Here is a 6,727-nt window from a genome sequence, read left to right as displayed (position 1 = left end):
TTAGGATAAAAACCTGACGCTATTGTAGAAAAAACTTCTCGCTCGCTGAAATATGTTCATTTGCTGAAAATCAACAAAACCACGACAAGCTCTTGTATTTGAAGATGAAATCTTTTTGCTTTCAAGAAGAAAGATGTCGCTGACTGAAAAAAGTTCATGAGATCAAAACCAACAAAAATTGACAAGAACCACGAAAAGATTTTGTATTTTAAGATAAAATCTGACGCTGTTAAAGAAAAAACTTCCAGCTCGCTGAAATATGTTCATTTGCTGAATATCAACAAAATCACGAAAAGTTCTTGCATTTGAAGATAAAATCTTTTTGCTTTGAAGAAGAAAGATCTAGCTGACTGAAATAAGTTCATTGGATGAAAACCAACAAAAATTGACAAGAACCACGAAAAGTTTTTGTATTTTAAGATAAAATCTGACGCTATTAAAGAAAAAACTTCTCGCTCGCTGAAATATGTTCATTTGCTGAAAATCAACAAAATCACGAAAAGTTCTTGTATTTGAAGATAAAATCTTTTTGCTTTGAAGAAGAAAGATCTTGCTGACTGAAAGAAGTTCATTCGATGAAAACCAACAAAAATTGACAAGAACCACGAAAAGTTCTTGTATTTTAAGATAAAATCTTACGCTATTGAAGAAAAAACTTCTTGCTCGCTGAAATATGTTCATTTGCTGAAAACCAACAAAACCACGAAAAGTTCTTGTATTTGAAGATAAAATCTTTTTGTTTTGAAGAAGAAAGATCTCGCTGACTGGAATAAGTTCATTGGATGAAAACCAAGAAAAATTGACAAGAACCACGAAAAGTTCTTGTATTTTAGGATAAAATCTGACGCTATTAAAGAAAAAACGTCTCGCTCGCTGAAATATGTTCATTTGCTGAAAATCAACAAAACCACGAAAAGTTCTTGCATTTGAAGATAAAATCTTTTTGTTTTGAAGAAGAAAGATCTAGCTGACTGGAATAAGTTCATTGGATGAAAACCAAACAAAAATTGACAAGAACCACGAAAAGTTCTTGTATTTTAGGATAAAAACCTGACGCTATTGTAGAAAAAACTTCTCGCTCGCTGAAATATGTTCATTTGCTGAAAATCAACAAAACCACGACAAGCTGTTGTATTTGAAGATGAAATCTTTTTGCTTTCAAGAAGAAAGATGTCGCTGACTGAAAAAAGTTCATGAGATCAAAACCAACAAAAATTGACAAGAACCACGAAAAGATTTTGTATTTTAAGATAAAATCTGACGCTGTTAAAGAAAAAACTTCCAGCTCGCTGAAATATGTTCATTTGCTGAATATCAACAAAATCACGAAAAGTTCTTGCATTTGAAGATAAAATCTTTTTGCTTTCAAGAAGAAAGATCTAGCTGACTGAAATAAGTTCATTGGATGAAAACCAACAAAAATTGACAAGAACCACGTAAAGTTTTTGTATTTTAAGATAAAATCTGACGCTATTAAAGAAAAAACTTCTCGCTCGCTGAAATATGTTCATTTGCTGAAAATCAACAAAATCACGAAAAGTTCTTGTATTTGAAGATAAAATCTTTTTGCTTTGAAGAAGAAAGATCTTGCTGACTGAAAGAAGTTCATTCGATGAAAACCAACAAAAATTGACAAGAACCACGAAAAGTTCTTGTATTTTAAGATAAAATCTTACGCTATTGAAGAAAAAACTTCTTGCTCGCTGAAATATGTTCATTTGCTGAAAACCAACAAAACCACGAAAAGTTCTTGTATTTGAAGATAAAATCTTTTTGTTTTGAAGAAGAAAGATCTCGCTGACTGGAATAAGTTCATTGGATGAAAACCAAGAAAAATTGACAAGAACCACGAAAAGTTCTTGTATTTTAGGATAAAATCTGACGCTATTAAAGAAAAAACTTCTCGCTCGCTGAAATATGTTCATTTGCTGAAAATCAACAAAACCACGAAAAGTTCTTGTATTTCAAGATAAAAGCTTTTTGCTTTGAAGAAGAAAGATCGAGCTGACTGAAATAAGTTCACTGGATGAAAACCAACAAAAATTGACAAGAACCACGAAAAGTTCTTGTCGTTTAAGATAAAATCTGACGCTATTAAAGAAAAAACTTCTCGCTCGCTGAAATATGTTCATTTGCTGAAAATCAACAAAACCACGACAAGCTCTTGTATTTGAAGATGAAATCTTTTTGCTTTCAAGAAGAAAGATGTCGCTGACTGAAAAAAGTTCATGAGATCAAAACCAACAAAAATTGACAAGAACCACGAAAAGATTTTGTATTTTAAGATAAAATCTGACGCTGTTAAAGAAAAAACTTCCAGCTCGCTGAAATATGTTCATTTGCTGAATATCAACAAAATCACGAAAAGTTCTTGCATTTGAAGATAAAATCTTTTTGCTTTGAAGAAGAAAGATCTAGCTGACTGAAATAAGTTCATTGGATGAAAACCAACAAAAATTGACAAGAACCACGAAAAGTTTTTGTATTTTAAGATAAAATCTGACGCTATTAAAGAAAAAACTTCTCGCTCGCTGAAATATGTTCATTTGCTGAAAATCAACAAAATCACGAAAAGTTCTTGTATTTGAAGATATAATCTTTTTGCTTTGAAGAAGAAAGATCTTGCTGACTGAAATAAGTTCATTCGATGAAAACCAACAAAAATTGACAAGAACCACGAAAAGTTCTTGTATTTTAAGATAAAATCTTACGCTATTGAAGAAAAAACTTCTTGCTCGCTGAAATATGTTCATTTGCTGAAAACCAACAAAACCACGAAAAGTTCTTGTATTTGAAGATAAAATCTTTTTGTTTTGAAGAAGAAAGATCTCGCTGACTGGAATAAGTTCATTGGATGAAAACCAAGAAAAATTGACAAGAACCACGAAAAGTTCTTGTATTTTAGGATAAAATCTGACGCTATTAAAGAAAAAACTTCTCGCTCGCTGAAATATGTTCATTTGCTGAAAATCAACAAAACCACGAAAAGTTCTTGTATTTCAAGATAAAAGCTTTTTGCTTTGAAGAAGAAAGATCGAGCTGACTGAAATAAGTTCACTGGATGAAAACCAACAAAAATTGACAAGAACCACGAAAAGTTTTTGTATTTTAAGATAAAATCTGACGCTATTAAAGAAAAAACTTGTCGCTCGCTGAAATATGTTCATTTGCTGAAAATCAACAAAATCTCGAAAAGTTGTTGTATTTGAAGATAAAATCTTTTTGCTTTGAAGAAGAAAGATCTCGCTGACTGAAATAAGTTCATGAGATCAAAACCAACAAAAATTGACAAGAACCACGAAAAGTTCTTGTATTTTAAGATAAAATCTGATGCTATTAAAGAAAAAACTTCTCGCTCGCTGAAATATGTTCATTTGCTGAAAATCAACAAAACCACGACAAGCTCTTGTATTTGAAGATAAAATCTGTTTGCTTTGAAGAAGAAAGATCTCGCTGACTGAAATAAGTTCATTGGATGAAAACCAACAAAAATTGACAAGAACCACGAAAAGTTCTTGTATTTTAGGATAAAAACCTGACGCTATTATAGAAAAAACTTCTCGCTCGCTGAAATATGTTCATTTGCTGAAAATCAACAAAACCACGAAAAGTTCTTGTATTTCAAGATAAATACTTTTTGCTTTGAAGAAGAAAGATCTCGCTGACTGAAATAAGTTCATTTGAAGAAAATCAACAAAAATTGACAAGAACCACGAAAAGTTTTTGTATTTTAAGATAAAATCTGACGCTATCAAAGAAAAAACTTCTCGCTCGCTGAAATATGTTCATTTGCTGAAAATCAACAAAAACCACGAAAAGTTCTTGTATTTGAAGATAAAATCTTTTTGCTTTGAAGAAGAAAGATCTGGCTGACTGAAATAAGTTCACTGGATGAAAACCAACAAAAATTGACAAGAACCACGAAAAGTTCTTGTATTTAAAGAAAAATCTGACGCTATTAAAGAAAAAACTTCTCGCTCGCTGAAATATGTTCATTTGCTGAAAATCAACAAAACCACGACAAGTTTTTGTATTTGAAGATCAAATCTTTTTGCTTTGAAGAAGAATGATCTCGCTAACTGAAATAAGTTCATGAGATCAAAACCAACAAAAATTGACAAGATCCACGAAAAGTTCTTGTATTTTAAGATAAAATCTTTTTGCTTTGAAGAAGAAAGATCTAGCTGACTGGAATAAGTTCATTGGATGAAAACCAACAAAAATTGACAAGAACCACGAAAAGTTCTTCTATTTTAGGATAAAATCTGACGCTATTAAAAAAAAAACTTCTCGCTCGCTGAAATATGTTCATTTGCTGAAAATCAACAAAACCACGACAAGTTCTTGTATTTGAAGATCAAATCTTTTTGCTTTGAAGAAGAATGATCTCGCTAACTGAAATAAGTTCATGAGATCAAAACCAACAAAAATTGACAAGATCCACGAAAAGTTCTTGTATTTGAAGATAAAATCTTTTTGCTTTGAAGAAGAAAGATCTCGCTGACTGAAATAAGTTCATCAGATGAAACCCAACAAAAATTGACAAGAACCACGAAAAGTTCTTGTATTTTAGGATAAAATCTGACGCTATTAAAGAAAAAACTTCTCGCTCGCTGAAATATGTTCTTTTGCTGAAAATCAACAAATCCACGAAAAGTTCTTGTATTTGAAGATAAAATCTTTTTGCTTTGAAGAAGAAAGATCTTGGTGACTGAAATAAGTTCATGAGATGAAAACCAACAAAAATTGACAAGAACCACGAAAAGTTCTTGTATTTTAAGATAAAATCTGACGCTATTAATGAAAAAACTTCTCCCTCGCTGAAATATGTTCATTTGCTGAAAATCAACAAAACCACGAAAAGTTCTTGTATTTGAAGACAAAATCTTTTTGCTTTGAAGAAGAAAGATCCAGCTGACTGAAATAAGTTCATTTGATGAAAATCAACAAAAATTGACCAGAACCACGAAAAGTTTTTGTATTTTAAGATAAAATCTGACGCTATTAAAGAAAAAACTTCTCGCTCGCTGAAATATGTTCATTTGCTGAAAATCAACAAAAACCACGAAAAGTTCTTGTATTTGAAGATAAAATCTTTTTGCTTTGAAGAAGAAAGATCTAGCTGACTGAAATAAGTTCACTGGATGAAAACCAACAAAAATTGACAAGAACCACGAAAAGTTCTTGTATTTTAAGAAAAAATCTGACGCTATTAAAGAAAAAACTTCTCGCTCGCTGAAATATGTTCATTTGCTGAAAATCAACAAAACCACGACAAGTTCTTGTATTTGAAGATCAAATCTTTTTGCTTTGAAGAAGAATGATCTCACTAACTGAAATAAGTTCATGAGATCAAAACCAACAAAAATTGACAAGATTCACGAAAAGTTCTTGTATTTTAAGATAAAATCTTTTTGCTTTGAAGAAGAAAGATCTAGCTGACTGGAATAAGTTCATTGGATGAAAACCAACAAAAATTGACAAGAACCACGAAAAGTTCTTCTATTTTAGGATAAAATCTGACGCTATTAAAAAAAAAACTTCTCGCTCGCTGAAATATGTTCATTTGCTGAAAATCAACAAAACCACGACAAGTTCTTGTATTTGAAGATCAAATCTTTTTGCTTTGAAGAAGAATGATTTCGCTAACTGAAATAAGTTCATGAGATCAAAACCAACAAAAATTGACAAGATCCACGAAAAGTTCTTGTATTTGAAGATAAAATCTTTTTGCTTTGAAGAAGAAAGATCTCGCTGACTGAAATAAGTTCATCAGATGAAACCCAACAAAAATTGACAAGAACCACGAAAAGTTCTTGTATTTTAGGATAAAATCTGACGCTATTAAAGAAAAAACTTCTCGCTCGCTTAAATATGTTCTTTTGCTGAAAATCAACAAATCCACGAAAAGTTCTTGTATTTGAAGATAAAATCTTTTTGCTTTGAAGAAGAAAGATCTTGGTGACAGAAATAAGTTCATGAGATGAAAACCAACAAAAATTGACAAGAACCACGAAAAGTTCTTGTATTTTAAGATAAAATCTGACGCTATTAAAGAAAAAACTTCTTTCTCGCTGAAATATGTTCATTTGCTGAAAATCAACAAAAAAACGACAAGTTCTTGTATTTGAAGATAAAATCATTTTGCTTTGAAGAAGAAAGATCTCGCTGACTGAAATAAGTTCATGAGATCAAAACCAACAAAAATTGACAAGATCCACGAAAAGTTCTTGTATTTTAAGATAAAATCTGACGCTATTAATGAAAAAACTTCTCCCTCGCTGAAATATGTTCATTTGCTGAAAATCAACAAAACCACGAAAAGTTCTTGTATTTGAAGACAAAATCTTTTTGCTTTGAAGAAGAAAGATCCAGCTGACTGAAATAAGTTCATTTGATGAAAATCAACAAGAATTGACCAGAACCACGAAAAGTTTTTGTATTTTAAGATAAAATCTGACGCTATTAAAGAAAAAACGTCTCGCTCGCTGAAATATGTTCATTTGCTGAAAATCAACAAAACCACGAAAAGTTCTTGTATTTGAAGATAAAATCTTTTTGTTTTGAAGAAGAAAGATCTCGCTGACTGGAATAAGTTCATTGGATGAAAACCAAATAAAAATTGACAAGAACCACGAAAAGTTCTTGTATTTTAGGATAAAATCTGACGCTATTAAAGAAAAAACTTCTTGCTCGCTGAAATATGTTCATTTGCTGAAACCCAACA

This window comes from Heptranchias perlo, unplaced genomic scaffold, assembly GCF_035084215.1.
Source record: "Heptranchias perlo isolate sHepPer1 unplaced genomic scaffold, sHepPer1.hap1 HAP1_SCAFFOLD_127, whole genome shotgun sequence".
In the NCBI taxonomy this organism is placed as follows: domain Eukaryota; kingdom Metazoa; phylum Chordata; class Chondrichthyes; order Hexanchiformes; family Hexanchidae; genus Heptranchias; species Heptranchias perlo.
Note: the sequence above shows the minus strand (reverse complement) of the source record.